General features: G+C 30.5%; 1 protein-coding gene across 1 annotated transcript in view; it reads right to left on the reverse strand.

Moving 5' to 3' along the window:
* Positions 1-19,132, reverse strand: part of LOC127285745 (neuroligin-4, X-linked-like) — a 261,683-nt gene that overhangs the window by 196,858 nt on the left and 45,693 nt on the right. Inside the window, exon 2 of the mRNA XM_051311892.1 lies at positions 1,346-1,392. The gene's annotated coding sequence lies outside the window, so the exon portion shown is untranslated. The remainder of the gene's footprint in view (positions 1-1,345; positions 1,393-19,132) is intronic.

The raw sequence follows: 19,132 nt of genomic DNA on the forward strand, positions 1-19,132 counted from the left end.
TTTTCTCCTTCCAAGTCTTTTCAAACGGACCTGGGGAACCTTAAGAAACTGGGTGCTCCCATGATCCATCCTCCTTATGACATTGGATGTTGCAGTACCTAAAGTCTTCAATACTGCAGCACTGTTGTCACTGGATTTCGACACGGGAAAGCCAACTTGCTCACTTCCAGCAACGCCGGTACTGGGGTATCCCTCCCCTGCAAAGTAAACGTCCTTATTTAATCCTTTGATTTACATATACCTTTTTCTCCTTACCTTACATTTTGGTTTTTGGATGTCCTTTAGTGAAAAACCCCACCACCATGACAAGGTCTACCAAAAATTTACAAGACTCTTCGTAGCGGACAACCAACCATAGTATAAACAGAAGTGTTAAAGCAGTAAACAGCGAGTTCAGTTCTTAAGTGCATTTAACTCGGTTACATAAAATCTTCAAGGTGAAAGAACTATCAACACTCAAATTTGTAGACACGAAAGCCGGAGTAATCCATACAAAGGGACCACACTAATCGCTTATCGCAAAGTAGTAAAAGTCAACCAAGGAGCTATTATAGTTTGATCTTAGATTGTAAATTAGAGTGGATCCACTCATAGAAATCTTCGCCTACATTTAATAAGTAAAAATTAGAAAAACTTATTACGAAAAGGATTATTGATTTAAAGGAAATTCGTCTTACCCAAATTATCAATAATTGAGAATATTGAATTTTATTAATAAATGATTTTATAATTAATAAATTAATTAACATTCATTTAATAGTATTTCTACTCTACTCAGTTTTATTAAACTAAGCTAAATTGAAGGTTAGATTAGGCAAACATAAGTTCTTAAAGTAGGAAAACTTTAAATATTAAGAGAACAAATAACAAATTTAGGACATAACGTTAAAAAAATCTGGCTTTAAATTCAACATAAACTTAAAAATTCTGTTTTTGAATTTTAAAATATAAGCGCTGAGTTTAAAATTTTCCAAAAGTTTATGTTTTATAATTTAATAACATAAGTTGCTTGAACTTTCTAAAATTACTCAGATTTTCATGGATCGAATTTAATTTTTTCTCGTGTACTAATTTTAAAGTATAATTCTATAAACAAGCTTATATTTCTTTTGATTAATTATTTTTAGAATGAAATATTAGGTTTATTTCTGATGATAAAAACGCAATTAAAATTTTCTTTTTTCAAATAAAGATAGTACCATTTTTTAATTTAAAACTTATGTTCTTTACAACATACTGTATCAAAGTAGAACGTATTATCAGTAGTAGTAGTAATTACATTAGCAGGTATATGAAGGATAAGAAAAATGATTTATTAAAAATTTCAAGATAAGTGCATACATACCTTATTTTTTACGAGACATGATAGGTGAAATAAGCAGCATTTTATTTCTGTAACAGAAAATAATAAATAATTACTAAAGGATATAATTAGATTATAATCGCATGCTATAATTACTTTTATAGTGTTCTTTTTTTTTCAATAATTGAATATTTATTTTCACCGAAATATATTTTTTTTAATTATAAATAAATTGCAGAATAGATTTTCGTGATATTAGATTTTTTTCAATACAATTTAAAGTATTGGATGTTTTTTGAAATTAGAATATAAAAATCAGAACATGTTTCATTAATACAATGAATATATACTTTTCAAAGGAATTGTATATAATGAATATAATTATATTTTGTTGAATGAAAAATTTAATTTAAATAAGTGGTTAATTTGAACGAGTTCTATTGAAATCGTAAATGAAGTTACGACTTTTGCAATAAAGCAATTTCTTATACACTGTAAAAAGTATTGAAAGTTACGAATTCTACATAGATTCAATTTAGGAGGAAATATATTTTCAATTCTGTCGACTTCTCAGTTTGTTCTGAATTTCAAAACTTTAAAGTCTAGTCTTCGGGAAAAATCTACAAAAGAGCCTTCACTTGGAACTTCGTCTTCTTTTTTTTAATAATTTATCAGAAAATTATAAACGAAAAAAAAACTATTTTTCATGAATATTCGAGAATTAAGTTTTTTAAAAAGTTAAATATTTTGACGTAAAAGAAAAATTTCTTTTTTTATTTTGATATTTTTTTATACTTAGGGGATTTTGGGGTTGCTAATTACGAATTCGTCATAAGATATTGAAAATTCAAAATGGCGGATCTAATATGGAGGTACCTTTTTTTAAAATCTGTCGATTTCACTTGAAACTTGACATTTGGGGGAAAATGAATAAAAAATATTTATAGTCTGAGCATCAATGTATTAAAAATAAGTTGAAAAATAAGAAAATTAGTATCAGAAGATGTCGTTAGCTAAAAGTCGTTATTGATTACTGTTCTTTCGAGTGTTTTATTTATTAAATAATCCTCTCTAAAGTCGTGAGAAACGACAAATGCACTTTATTATTCCGTAATCATTCAGATTAAAGAACTTACTGTTGTCTACTCAAGTTGAATTAATATTGCACTACATTGTCAGCAGTTAGAGACGAAACGTATAAATTATATATAATTCAGTGCCTTATCACTTGGAAATAATTTGAATCGATATAAAATTAAATGAAATTTTGCCTCAATTTACAAGAAATCAGTACTCAAACGTATATAAAATAGTTTTTGAGATTATTTTGTTTTTATATTTTAATTCAAACTACGTTATCTATACTTATTTAATTTTCATTATTGTCCGCGGCTAAGTTATTTTATAGAAAATAGCTAAACCAAAAAATAGTTAACTAATCAGACAAAGTAAAAGTTTACAATTTTTACATAGGAGATCAGCTCAGGAACTCTTTTGTTACATTACAGCAAGAATAGACTATGGAGAGAGGAGTTAAGGATAAACACCTTTAATTACACAAAATTTACAACAATTACACTATTTATTAATATTCACTTCAAAATTTAGAAAAAGTTCAATAATGTCAGAAGACCGAAAGACAAGATTTATATTTTATTTATTCAATTATATTTTAATATTAATGAGATCGATTTGGATAAAAACTACCTTTAAATTAAATAATTGGGATTCACCATTCGAATTTACATAATAACGACGACGATCATCGCCTCGTCTGACTTTACATTTTGAAATATTTCACTAAAAGAGAATGACACTAACTCGACGAACACCAGGATGAGAATGAGAGTAAAATGGCCGACGAGTCAAACTCAAAAGCGTCGCTAATCAGCGCCCTCTCTTCTCGATGTCATTTGGATTAATTAATATTCAATACAATATCCGCAATCGATAATAATCGATACGTGGCCGTCGGTAAAGCAGATTCCTGAACTACCCGATGTTGAATTGATTGATGTGAGAATTCCATAGGAAAATGGCTGCCTGTAGTATTTTCACAGATCATCAACAAAACAGCATTTTCGTCTTCCTGGTGTTCTTAAATATTTGTGACTCTCATCTGAATATAGAAAATTCTTCCTCTGATGATTTCCACTATCCAATGATTGGTAATAATATCCTTAACATCTTTGTAATCCGACGAGAATTAGCAATGCCTCACGAGAATTTTTTCCTAACAAATCAAAATTACAAATCAGAACCGATATTTATTTTATTTCAGATTGACTATTAATCTAATGCTTTTGGCATTCCTTTTTTTAACTAAAAAATAAATGATCAAGAAAAGTCAAAAAGTAATTCTAGAAAAGTAATTTAATAGTTAGGAAGAATTAAATTGACATTTATTTTAAAATTCCTATATTTTATAGCTCACTTCCTTCCGCCGCGTTCTCTTAGTGATAAATTTTTTGTTATCAAGTGTCCCGCGGCAAAATCTGGATATTACATTTGGTTACTTTGCAATTTCCATGATATCTAATTTCTCCCTGGAGGGCTCGCGCGCAAAGTGGGACGTTCTTGACGAATCGTTTCCTGGAATTTGAAAAGTTACAGCCATCGTGTGAAAAATTGTCCTATGTGGCATTATTAATCATATTACGAACGCCCAACTCCGAAACATCCATTACTCCATTTTTGTACTTAGCGACATAATTCATCAACGATGGTGGAATACACCTTCCAATATCAAAAATACAATTTTCTATTTGTTTTTCACACATATATAAATATATTGTATGAAACAAAAACATTTTCTTTGGATAAAATTTACACTACCAATGGCACACACACACACAAACAGCAAGTGACAGTTGACCTGTACATGTCAAAATTCAATTTTCGTAAATGTTCTTCTATTCGATATATATATATATATTGAACTTTTTTTTCATCCTTCTTATAGTGAAAATTTAACGGAGAAAGAAAAAGTCGAGAAAAATACTCGACGCGGCGATGCGAAAGTAATCGTATCGAAAAGAGATTGGCATGTTTACTTTGAAAAATTAGATTCTTCTCTTTTGCCCCAAGATACCTTGAAAGATTGCACTTTTACTCAATTCTTTTATTTAATCCTCTTTAGACGATATTCTTCTAAATTACATTATTACACGATGGTTTCTTTCAATTTTTATTAATTGTTCAACACATTTCTCTCATGAGGTTACTATTAATATTTTTTAAATTTTAACATCGAATTCATAATCAGGAACAATAAAAACCACCAACGTCTAAGTTTCAAAGTAAATTTGAAAAATTTCTAAAATTCATGGGCCATATTGAATACGCCATTTTGTATTTTGAAAAACTGACTTCAAATTCGTAATCAGCGACCCCAAAAACTCCTAAGTAACAAGTTTCAAACGAATCCAATAATTTTTTTTAACAATCTACCGCCATTTTGGTGTCGCCATTTTGAAATTTGAAAATCTAAGTACATATTAATATTCAACAAACTCAAAAACCCCCAAATATTAAATTTCAAATAAAACCGTTGAATTTAAAAACAAATCTACCTCTATATTATATCCGCCATTTTGAATTTTCATTATCTAATGACGGATTCATATCACAGGCCCACAAAAAAAAATGTTTGTCCGACGAACTACACTAGTCATTCCATACGTATTTTGGGTCGCTGAATCCGAATCCGGGGTCAGAATTCAATAGATGTCAGTTTTTAAAAATTCAAAATGGCGGATCCAATATGGCGGACATGAAAGTTAGAAATTTATTGAATACACTCAAAAATCGTTACTTGGGGGTTTTTGGGGTCGCTGATTACGAATCTGGTGTCAGTTTTTAAAATTCAAAATGTCGGATCCAATATGGCGGAAAATTTTTAAAAAACTAATTGGATTCGCCTGAAATTTGGTACTTGGGGGTTTTGGGGTCGCTGATTACGAATTTGATGTCAGTTTTTAAAAATTCAAAATGGCGGATCCAATATGGCGGACATGAAAGTTAGAAATTTATTGAATACACTTAAAAATCGTTACTTGGGGGTTTTTGGGGTCGCTGATTACGAATCTGGTGTCAGTTTTTAAAATTCAAAATGTCGGATCCAATATGGCGGAAAATTGTTAAAAAACTAATTGGATTCGCCTGAAATTTGGTACTTGGGGGTTTTGGGGTCGCTGATTACGAATTTGATGTCAGTTTTTAAAAATTCAAAATGGCGGATCCAATAAGACGGACATGAAAGTTAGAAATTTATTGAATACACTCAAAAATCGTTACTTGGGGGTTTTTGGGGTCGCTGATTACGAATCTGGTGTCAGCTTTTAAAAATTCAAAATGGCAGATCTAATATGGCGGAAAATGTTTAAAAAAACTGATCAGGACGACAGAAAACAAGTGCGTTGCCCACCGTCACCACGTGGAGGTATCCTGGTTGCAGAAGGAATGTTATTTTTGCAATCAGTGACCATTTTCTATTTTGAAAATCTGACATCAAATTAATTATTTACTTTCCAAAAAAACCGTAAATAGCAAGTTTCAAGTGAAAACAATGAATTTTTTAAATTTTCATCCGCCATATTGAACCCGCCATTTTGAATTTCGAAAAACCGTCTACAAATTCGTAATCAGCAATTGAAAATCTCCAGGTAACAAATTTCAAGCAAATTTTATAATATTTTGACGATATTTAATGTGTTTACATAACCTAGACTACATTGCAACAGATTTTGACGCCATATTGGAACCGCCTTTTTGAAAATTGAAATTCTCACATACATTACTTTGAAGTACTCAATTTTAATGTGTATTTAACTTTAAATGTAGATATCCAAAAGAAGTATAGACAGCGGTATGATTTTATCGATTATGAAAATATATGTCACAATATTAAAATTATCATCCCTTTAATATAATAATTATAAAATGTTATTTAATTTTTCTTTTTTTTTCTTAATATAAATTTTTTGTTCTTACTTTAAATAATTAGAATTACGTCATACATTTTATCGTTTATAGTGTGTCTAAACGAGATTTTCACGCCTATTTTACTTCATGTGTAGAATAATAACCACACCTATTTTGTTATTAGAGACTTTAAACCACCCATTACACTCTTAACCCCTTATCATCGTAATCTCATTCATTATAAGTTTTCTAGGAAGCAAACTTTCCAGATCCCACCACAATTTATCCCCAATAGGGTTCACTTAGCCTTTGTCACTCTACTATTAAAGGGAATCAAGTTTCATCTTCTTATGCTCAATACCATTACGTATACCTCTCATCTACCATTTTAATAAGCAGCTTATATAATTCTACTCATTTTCACTTAACTCAACAATAAATAAAGTTTTTTCATAAATATTATCATTACACTTTAATAGAATATGTTTTGTTTTTTATTGATTTGGAATCAAAAATATGCTACTTAATTTTTAGTATAAGGAGAAAAAAAAATAATAAAATTTTGATTCTCTCACTCGGTAGTATTTAATAATATAAGAAGATGATATCGATCATTCCGAGTCAAGGATTAAATAAAAGATAAAAACATTATTCTTTATTTATTAAAATTTTAATTTTTTTTTTATAAGAAATATTTTTTATATTTTTTACAAATGTTTTAAAGTTTTATAAAAAAATTTTATTTTATATTTTGTAATAAACTTTCAGTTTCTGAAGAGGATGGCTGTGCCATTGAAACGTAAAGAATAATGTTTTTATCTTTTATTTAATCCTTGACTCGGAATGATCGATATCATCTTCTTATATTATTGAGAAAAAAAAATGTTATAATATTGAGAACTTTAATTTATTTAAACGATACAATTTTGTCGAAAACTTATCCTACAGCTTAAACCACCTAGTGTTGCCAACTTAGTGCCCAGATAGCACGGAAACTTGCAGCAAACTTGCGGCAAGTTCACTGTGAAAGCTTGTCTGAGCTAGCGAAATGTCCCAACCAGGGCATGCTTGCCGTGAAAGCTTGCTGTAAGCTTTCCAAGAAAGGTTGCTGCAATCTTGCCATGAAAGATTGCTGCAAGCATACTAAGAATGATTGCGGCAAGCTTACCGTGAAAGATTGCTGTAAGCTTGCTACGTAAGGTTGCAGGAGAATTTCAACAAGTTTCTGGAAAGGTTGCTACAAGGTTGCTGCAATTTTTAAAAAATACATTTTAAATTAAAAAAAATTTAATTGTTTTTTTTAAATTTGAAAATCCTTGTGACGTTTATTATTATTAATTATGTCCTGTTTATTTTCATTTGGAAACTTAACGAGAAAATTTTCGAAACAAATTTGAGGGGACTGGGAATTGAACCCGGGTTCGACAGACACTAACCAAAGACCCTAACCGAGAATCTACTCGACCAACTATCAGAGAATAAAAAAATCTTGCTCTTAACCCTCGACTGTTTTTATGAGTTGAAAAACAGTTGAAAAACGAGTGTTAAGAGCAAGATTTTTTTATTCTCTGATAGTTGGTCGAGTAGGTTCTCGGTTAGGGTCTTTGGTTAGTGTCTGTCGAACCCGGGTTCAATTCCCAGTCCCCTCAAATTTGTTTCGAAAATTTTCTCGTTAAGTTTCCAAATGAAAATAAACAGGACATAATTAATAATAATAAACGTCACAAGGATTTTTAAATTTAAAAAAAACAATTAAATTTTTTTTAATTTAAAATGTATTTTTTAAAAATTGCAGCAACCTTGCAGCAACCTTTCCAGAAACTTGTTGAAATTTTCCGGCAACCATACGTAGTAAGCTTACAGCAATCTTTCACGGTAAGCTTGCCGCAATCATTCTTAGTATGCTTGCAGCAATCTTTCATGGCAAGATTGCAGCAACCTTTCCTGGAAAGCTTACAGCAAGCTTTCACGGCAAGCTTGCCCTGGGTGGGACATTTCGCTAGCTCAGACAAGCTTGCAGCAAGCTTGCACGGTGAACTTGCCGCAAGCTTACTGCAAGTTTCCCTGCTATCTGGGTGGTTTTCATAATTTTAGTAAGATTTTGGTCCTTTAGTAACATTTTTAGTGGGAGAAATATTTTAGTAGGAAATTTAGTATCTTTTTTCTTCTTTAGTGGATTTTTTTTAGTATTTTCACCTAAATGTTATTTTTCCTACGTAAATTGTATCTGAATTATTAAAAGTACGGTCACTCTAAGTATAAACTAGAATTTGAGTGGCTATACTGATGGAGATTGAGCGAATTTGCAGACCCAGTCAATCAAAATTAGTCACGCGCAGTTCAATAAGAAAGAATGCTCTTCTACGTGCCGAGACCTGCATTGCTGTTTAGTACAGTTTATTCGTATACAGTAATTTTTGTCAATTGGAGTTTTTAAATATATTTGAGAATATAAAGTATAAAACAATTTTTACTGAATTCTGATAAAAGAAAAATTAAAAATTCCACCTACGCCAGATTCAAAAAAATATATGTATAAAAGATATAAAATCTCTTAGGAAAGTGAAAAAGAATTTTAATGGTCATGTTTTTTTTTATGTTTTTATAGTTTAATGTCTCTTCCATGTTCTTAAGCTCATAAATTTTATATTGAATTATAATATTTAAATAAATTAAATTCAAAAAAAATGTCTGTAATCATAATAATATATTTATAACATTTGAACTATTAAATTTTATTAAATGATTTTTTAAGTTTAAATAAATTAGTGTGAAAAATTAAAAATTTTGTGTTGAAATAAAGATTTTTACGTTTTTTTATTTATTTATTTTTATTTTTCTAGGGAAAATTAGGAAAAAAAATTTTAGTGAAAAATATCGAGCGATCTGGAGGTGAAGCGCCATAGGGACTTGGGAGTCAATTACGTAACTTTTTCCGAATCCCACTTTGAAAATTCCGTATTTCACATTCCGGATTCCACTTTTCACATTTCGGATTCCACATTCCAGATCTCACTTTCAAAATTCCGTATTTCAGATTCCAGATTCTATTTTCAAAATTCCGGATTCCCCATTCCGGATCCAACTTTCAAAATTCCGTATTTTTAAATTCCACATTCCGGAATTGACTTTCAAAATTCCTTAATCAGGATTTCATATTCAGTATTCTGGATCCCACATTCTGGATTCCACTTTTCACATTACAGATTCTACATTCTGAATCCCATATTCCGGATTCCATTTTTTACATTCCGGATTCCACATCCCACATTCTAAAAGTGGAATCCGGAATGTGAAAATGAAATACGCAATGTGGGATACGGAATTTATAATATAGGATCCAGAATACAGAATTTTAAAAATAAAATCCGGAAGATGGAATACAGAATGTGAAAGTGGGATCCGGAATGTGGAATCTGAAATAGGGAATTTTGAATGTGTGATCCGGAATGTGGAATTCGGAATTTTGAAAGTGGAATCCGAAATGTGGAATGTGAAAAGTCGAATCTGAAATTTGGAATCCGGAATGTGAAATGTGGGATCCGGAATGTGGAATCTGAAATAGGGAATTTGGAATGTGTGAGCCGGAATGTGGAATTCGTAATTTTGAAAGTGGAATCCGGAAAGTGGAATCCGGAATATGGAATTCGGAATATGGGATAGGGAATGTGGAATCCGGAAAAAGTTACGTACTTCAACAGGCGAGAACAATAAACTATTGTCTTTTGTTGACGCGCACGACACAGTAAAATTTAATTATTAATTAAAATTATTTCATTTCAGATCCCTTCTGAATCCGAATAATTATTATTATTATTAAAATCATGCATCATTAATGTTTTATCCTTATTTCTCCATCTGCAGTCCAATTATAAATTTTTTTTTTAAAAAAAAGGAGTTTGAGGCCAGTTTACAAAAGTAAATTAATTATTAAATGTTTGCTGTTTTAAAAAAAATACCATAACGCCTCGGTTAAATGAATCTAAATTAAAAATAATGGAACTTGATTAAAAATGCCAAAATAATTAATGAATTCTGAATTACAATTTAAGTGATATCATTAAAAATATAAAAATCTTTTATTAGTTTACTTCTTTAAAACTTGTGTTATGCATTTCATTTTTAAAAAAGGAGAATTCTTCGAATATAAGCATCTTTCTTCATTGTACGTGACGTTTAAAACTATTATTGTACTCTTTCTCTCTCTCACTCTCTCTCTCTTTTTTTTACAAGATCGGTTCTCTGATTGCAAGCTCCGTTGGATTAGAATTGCAGGATGAAAAGGGGGCGGACGTTGGGGATTAACGATTCATTTTGTTCGTTCCGGGAAACACAAAACGTGCAGAAACTGGATCTAGACGCTCGAATAAGCCGTAGGATTGCGAGAGCAGAACGCGCGAAAATGGGATCAGGCCAAGTAGGAAACTCGGACGAAAAACTACCAGGTCTCTCTCTCTCTCTCTCTTACTCTGTCCTCTCAACCCAGAAACGTAATCAAGAAAGATCTTTGCAGATTTACTTTTCAAATCCGTTAAAAACTATAAGTTTATATGGATCTGGTTCTATTAAATATACAAAATTTAATAACAGTTCTTTTGAATTATAATTGATTTAATTAAATTAACTATTTGCTTTGCTATTTTACAGCATTACAATTAGAATGAATTATAATTTGCTTCAGTATTTGTTAATTTAATAGATGTAAACTTCAAAATTATTAATTTGAAATTTAAAATTGTAATCATCGTGGGGAATCGGAAATTATGAATGTGCAACAAATTCGTCGCACATTCATTTAGGTGAACTACACAACTGTTAGTTAAACTAAAATTTGTTTTTGTAAATAAAAAATGTTATCAATCATTGACTACTTCATTTATTTATTTCAACAATATTTTTTTACCACTTTTTATTCATTTTTCACATTATTCCACTCACTATGAATGTGCAATGAATTCGTCGCACAATCATAGTTTGCAATCCGCCAGGAAGTCAACTAAAATATAATCAATTTGAAACTTGTATATGTGTAATTAGTGACCTAATTTGGACTTTTAATTCATAATTAGTAACCTTAAAAAAATATAAATGAAAATTTTTTGGAAAATTCGATGGCTAGACTGTAGAACTGTAAAAAACAGTTTTTATTTGATGGAAGGTGAAAAAACACATATCCTCCTCAGAGTGGGTGAGAGCCATATTTCAAAGGAACCGGTGAGCTCGAAAGGTTTAAGAGATTTCGTAAATAAGTGTGTGTTCGATTGGCGTCAGTAAAATAAAAGATTGTCATAAAAAAAAGAGAAAAAAAAATACAAGCTGCCTGAGTATTACAGATACTGTCCAACCTTTATCATAACCAGCGACACTTATTTGACAGTCTGATATTAATCTAAACCCCCTTTTTACTATATCTTCCTAATGCTATACCATCATCTTTATATCGCTAAATAATAGTAATGGAATTACATTTTTCTTACAAAAAAAAACAAAAGAAATTTTTTTGATTAACGAAATTACCATCGGATGGTACAAGTTATCGACTGTATAATGAATTTCCCAATTCACGAGGGATTCATCAAGAAGAATGACCACTTCGATAGCGACGCATCGGTACATTTATTGGCTACCATTTATTTATTCTCATTTTATTAAATTTATTTATTAAATTCACAAATAAAAAGTAGATCATATTATCAAATTTCTATTGGGTCATTTAATATAAAAAAAAAAAATTATGGAAATTAAAACTAAAACTATAATAATGTTTCAAATTTTAAATAACAAATTCACAGAAACGAACTAGTGAAATTATGATTAATTTACAATTAAATGAAAATCACGAATAAAAAAAAATACGTTACACAATATATGGTCTTATATATACATATATATAGACCAACTGTTCGACAAATGCTAAACAATGATGGTCCGCATTTGCAGACAATCTAATTGAACTTCATCCCTGTGTAGAAAATTCAATTGAGGCCAATTTGGTTTCTACTTAGATTATCCAATTACTATGTGTGGGGTCTATGTGAGAATTTCGCTTTTTAACTATCTGGACTACTATACATTTGAATTAAAATTTTTTACACAAAATAGAAGCTTGTAATAAACAAAATCTAATAATAGACATTAAATGGTTAGACTATTTCCAAAAAATAAAAATCAATGTTGTTTCCTTGTTAGTCTGTGATTGATAAAATTTGAAGAAATTATAGGTGAATTCGCTAATTACGAATTTGTACTTAGATTTTCAAAATTGAAAATGGTGGAACAAATTTGGCGGTAGATATTTGAAAAAAATTACCGGATTCGTTTGAAACTTTGTTACTTAGGGAATTTGGGGTCCTTAATTAAGAATTTGAAGTCAGTTTTTCAACATACAAAATGGCGGATTCAATATGGCGGTTGATTTTTCAAAAAATTGATCCGATTCGTATGAAACTTGTTACTCGGGGGTTTTCGAAGTCGCTAATAACGAATCTGAAGTCCGTTTTTGAAAATCCAAGATGGCGGATCCAATATGGCGGACGAGATTTCAAAAAATTGATGGAATTCGTTTGAGATTTGTTACTTAGGGGTTTTCAAGGTCGCTGATTACAAATCTAAAGTCATTTTTTGAAAATTCAAGATGGCGGATCCAATATGGCGGACGAGTTTTCAAAAAATTGATCTAATTCGTATGAAACTTGTTACTTGGGGGTTTTCGGGGTCGCTGATTACAAATCTTAAGTCCGTTTTTGAAAATTTAAGATGGCGGATCCAATATGGCGGACGAGTTTTCAAAAAATTGATCCGATTCGTATGAAACTTGTTACATGGGGGTTTTCGGGGTCGCTAATTACAAATATAAAGTCCGTTTTTGAAAATTTAAGATGGCGGATCCAATATGGCGGACGAGTTTTCAAAAAATTGATGCGATTCGTGTGAAACTTGTTACTTGGGGGTTTTCGGGGTCGCTAATTACAAATATAAAGTCCGTTTTTGAAAATTTAAGATGGCGGATTCAATATGGCGAACGAGATTCAAAAAAATTGATATGATTCGTTTGAAACTTGTTATTCGGGGGTTTTCGGGGTCGCTGATTACAAATCTAAAGTCATTTTTTGAAAATTCAAGATGGCGGATCCAATATGGCGGACGAGTTTTCAAAAAATTGATCCGATTCGTATGAAACTTGTTACTTGGGGGTTTTCGGGGTCGCTGATTACAAATCTAAAGTCATTTTTTGAAAATTCAAGATGGCGGATCCAATATGGCGGACGAGTTTTCAAAAAATTGATCCGATTTGTATGAAACTTGTGACTTGGGGGTTTTCGGGGTCCCTAATTACAAATATAAAGTCCGTTTTTGAAAATTGAAGATGGCGGATTCAATATGGCGAACGAGATTCAAAAAAATTGATATGATTCGTTTGAAACTTGTTATTCGGGGGTTTTCGGGGTCGCTGATTACAAATCTTAAGTCCTTTTTTGAAAATTTAAGATGGCGGATCCAATATGGCGAACGAGTTGTCAAAAAATTGATCCGATTCGTATGAAACTAGTTACTTGGGGGTTTTCGGGGTCGCTAATTACAAATATAAAGTCCGTTTTTGAAAATTTAAGATGGCGGATCCAATATGGCGAACGAGATTCAAAAATATTGATATGATTCGTTTGAAACTTGTTATTCGGGGGTTTTCGGGGTCAATGATTATGAATCGGGAATCCGTTTTTGAAAATTTAATGATAAAAAAGATTAAAAAAAGTATAAAGAAGAAAAGCAATTGAAAATCGTTGTTCCCATCGTCAATTGTGTATATACGAAATGAAAAATATGTCAAAAATATTATATAGTTAACAATTTATAATTTGTAAATTTTTATATCAAACTTTAACACAATAAAAAAAACTTATTTTTATATGAAAAGAAAATTTAGTAAAGTAAAATAAACGAAGTGTACTATTCTACTATTAAATTTATTCAATTAAAGTAAAATTAAAATGTCGCTTATCCCCTTTATGTTGGATATAAATTTCGTTTGTTTAAATGTAGCAAAAGTCCAAATAAGTTAAGATTACGTTCGACGTAACAAATGGCTTCAAAATTAAAGTAATTCTTTTCTTCTTCTTCTTCTTTTTTTTATTATCTTTTATCCAATAGGGCAAATTAAAGTAATGTAATAGATAAAGCTCTTTAGACTTGTATCTTTGATTTCTAAAGGATCAAAGAAAATAAATTGTCAAATAGAATTATAACATTGCAAACGATATAGTTTTTACATTTGGATTTCCATGCGTCTCTTTGTCAGGTATATATGTATATATATATATATATAGTTAAATTACTCGACGGCATTGCTTAATTGAATCTTTCTCTTTAATTCAAGTTGAGTTACTGTAGCGGTAGGAAAAAAATCGACAAAGACCTATAAGAAAGTATTCAAAGGAGAAACAAAGCTAAAATCCTTATGAGAAATATGAAAAATAATTTAAAAAAAAAAAATATATATATATATATGCTGCCAAGTGTGTTTCATTAGCGGGACATTCATTACTTTGCGACTGCATAAATTTAACATACTAATTACGACTTGTTACACTTTTTTTTACCTCACATATACACAGTCAAAGGCAACATTTACACAAAACAGCACTTTTGATCCTTTTCAGTTCTCATTAGTCGTTGCTCTTTTTCCCCCGAGAAAATTCTGCGATTTATTTACGGAAATTTCTTTTTATTACAATTAGTTATTCAAGTTAATTAATGAATGATATAAAACCAATTTAAATGATATTATGAGAAAAATCACTCATTTAAAACTACTTTTTTATATAAAATCTAGGTTTTTATCTAAATATTAGTTCAAATTAATAATAATAATATATGTAAATATCTTTTTTTTTTTTGCTTTCAAATCTTTGTGGATTCCTACACACCTGAGGATTTTTTCTTTCCCTTTGTGATGATAATGAAATAATTACTTGACGTTAATGAGTTACTTTTTTTAAAAAAAAGTTGAAATACTAATTTTTATTATAGATTAATTAATTATTACAATTAATAGATTGAATTATAAGAATTTAACTCGAATTCAAGAAAGGACTCGTAGAATGAAAAAAATCAATGGTGTGAAAACAATATTTAGAATTTAGAAAGTCGAAAATCTATGGCAACTAATAACTTTATAATTCTAGTCAACTACCGCACCCTGCTCTAGTAAAAATTTAGTAACTTTTAATTTTAACAATAAAGTTACTAAATTTTTACTACAGCAGGGTGCGGTAGTTGACTAGAATTATTACAAAGAGTAGGAACAATATAAACCAACCACTGGACATTCCGCGCCCCAGGATATCTTGGGATATCCATAGGATATCCAAACCGCCGGTCTGTGGGACATTAACAGGACATCCATAGGATATCCACAGGATATCCCTAAGACATCCACAAAATATCTATTGGATATTATATCGCAGGATATCCATGGGATATCTTCAGAATGTCAGTGGGATATTCTTAGGATATTCACGGGATATTTAATATCTCAACATATATTTTTAAAGGTTAAAATTGTTAAGCTAATATAATGAATAATAATATAATAAAAACAAAAATCTTATGAGCTTCTAATTTATTTTAAATGAAGATTTGAAACGCATTTTTCAAAGTTTTTAAATAAACTCATGCACTTAATGTATAATTAATATTAATAGTTATTCGTTATTTGCGGAGAAGAATTTATATTGTTTAAAGCCAATTTATTTTCTGACAATATTAAGCATATGAATAAAGGAATGAATCACGAATGAGAAAAAATTAGTTAATAATTTTTCAATTTAAACAACTTTCTCGAAAAACAAGTTGCATTTTATTTTATTTATATAAAATTTAATTCACAGAATATTCTCACTCGTAGTCTCATAATGACTTTAAAAACAGTATCCTGAGAATATCTTCTTGACATCCAGAAGATATACTGAGAATATCCTGAAAATATCTGTGGGATATCCTGACGATATCTATGGGATATCCTGATGATATCTGTGGGATATCCTGACGATATTTATGGGATATCTGGAGGACATTTATGAAAGTATATAGAGATATCCAGAAGATATCCTGTGGATATCCTCAGATATCCATGGGATATCCAAAGGATATCTAAACCGCCGATTTTTTGGATATCCTTAAGAGATCCTTTTGATATCCATAGGACATCCCTAGGATATCTGCGGGATATTATCAATATATCCCAAGATATCTTGTGTTATTAGGGATACTTCATCTTTGATATTTTGAGTCGTCTCAATTGTTCCGGATAGTATACGCAGTTTTGAACAAAGTGAAACAAAAATCTCGGAGAAAATTATATGGAATTAAGTAATTAACATATATATCAGGAAAAATTTGATTATTATTTTATTATTTGTATCAAATAAATAACAGTAGCTCCTACCCTCATAACAAAAGGATATCCCTAGGATATCCATATCAATGGTCGATATCCTAGAATGGTCCCCAAGATATCTTGGTATATCCTATGGATATCCCTAGGATATCCAAACCGCCGGTCTGTGGGACATCAACAGGACATCCATAGGATATCCTCAGGATATCCCTAAGACATCCACAAAATATCTATTGGATATTATATCGCAGGATATCCTCAGGATGTCCGTGGGATATTCTTAGGATATTCACTCGTAATCTCATAATGACTTTAAAAACAGTATCCTGAGAATATCTTCTTGACATCCAGAAGATATACTGAGAATATCCTGAAAATATCTGTGGGATATCCTGACGATATCTATGGGATATCCTGATGATATCTATGGGATATCTGGAGGACATTTATAAAAGTCTATAGAGATATCCAGAAGATATCCTGTGGATATCTTCAGATATCCATGGGATATCCAAACTGCCGATTTTTTGGATATCCTTAAGAGATCCTTTTGATATCCATAGAACATCCCTGGGATATCTGCGGGATATTATCAATATATCTCAAGATATCTTTTGTTATTAGGGATACTTCGTCTTTGATATTTTAAGTCGTCTCAATTGTTCCGGATAGTATACGCAGTTTTGAACAAAGTGAAACAAAAATAAATCGAGAGTTATACAACTTATATATAAATCAAACCAATTTGTTGTCGATAATCTGATGAATTATTGGTTTTGACCGCAAGTTTATAAAAAGAAAATTAAATCAAATAAAAAGAAGTGGATAAGCTGGGAAGGTTTGATTCCCGTTTTGGCTTTTATCCTTTACTTTAATATTTTTACTTTTATAATCAAATAATTTAATTAATTTCTTAATTGTAAGCCAAAAATTGGCCGTGTTACAATATATGTGATGCTCCGCAACAGAAGGTTCATTAACCCCTTGACTGTTGACGAGATTTCCACTATTTGGGCCAAAAGTGTGTTGAAAAAAATTTTAATGAATTTTTATGAAACTTGATATCTTAAGGTTTTCAGGGTCGCTGATTACGAACCTAAGGTCGGTTTTTCAAAATTCAAAATGGCGGATCCAATATGGCGGACGACAATTTGAAAATATAATGTAATTCTCTTAAAAATGGGTATTCGGGGGTTTTCGGGGTCGCTGATTACTAATTCGATGTTAGTTTTTTAAAATTCATAATGGCGGTTCAATATGGCGGACGACAATTTGAATTTTGAAAATCTGATGTCATATTCGGAATCAGCGACCCCGAAAACCCCTGAGTAACGAGCTTCTGTCGAATCCGATCAATTTTGAAAAAATTTCCGCCATAATGGATCCGCCATCTTGAATTTTAAAAAACTGATATCAGATTCGTAATCAGCGACTTCGAAAACCCCTGAGTAACCATTTTCAAGCGAATTGTATCATATTTTCGAATTGTCGTCCGCCATATTGGATCCGCCATTTTGAATTTTGAAAAACCGACCTCAGATTCTGAATCAGCGACCCCAAAAACCCCCGAGTAACCAGTTTCAGAAATATTTGAGATGTTTTTCAACACTTTTTTTAAGTTGCGCATATATGCGTAAAGAGCACTTTTGGCCAGTTTTAGTTTTACGCATATATGCGTCAGCGACAGGCAACGAGTTAAGATACCAATATTTTTAGGTTATATTTAGTTTTACCTCAATAAAAAGTTCAATTTTAATTAGACAAAATCAAAAATAGATTTTATTAAATATTTCTCGATGTATTTTCACTTTAAAAATTAAAAATATAATTTAAAAATTTTGGGAGCTCAGGTACCTTTTGTCGCGGAGCGTCACATATATTAATTTCTTACCTGCACCCTTAGCTCAGAGCTTTCTGCTCTGTTAATAAAACAGAATTGCTAATAATTTTTCCTTGAATATTTTTTTACTTTATAATAAAATTTTAATAAATTTTTTTTTATTTTTTTGATTCGTATATACATAGTTTGGGTTAATGTTTTCATTTTCCTTCAGAATCCAACGTTGAAATTACAGTTACTTGAGCATTTATATCTAGAAAGTTTTCTCTCAATGTCTTTTTTGTCTTCTCTTTTTCCTACCTTTCTCTCTCTCTCGAGCGACAATGGCTGTTTCTGTTTATGGCTTTAGGTAATACCAAAGTTTGAAATTCTACCACGAACTCGTAACATCGTCCATTAAGATCATTCACATTAGTCTTATCGACGTAACTTAACATATTCTCCATAAGTTTAACAATTAAACAACGTTGGGTTATGTACAATTTGTGCTATGATTAAATTCTCACAAAATTTATAACACTAATGAGATTATTCCAGAATCGCAAAATTTAGTTTTAGATCAAATAGTATATGATTTCGAAAATAGAGGTCGATTATAAGTAATTTTATATTTACTTCCACTTGATTCAAATTTTTACATCCATTTTCACTTTCTTTAATTAATATTTAG

Source organism: Leptopilina boulardi, unplaced genomic scaffold (assembly GCF_019393585.1).
Source record: "Leptopilina boulardi isolate dan_hultmark-lab unplaced genomic scaffold, ZJU_Lbou_2.1 LbouV2_341, whole genome shotgun sequence".
NCBI classification, from domain to species: domain Eukaryota; kingdom Metazoa; phylum Arthropoda; class Insecta; order Hymenoptera; family Figitidae; genus Leptopilina; species Leptopilina boulardi.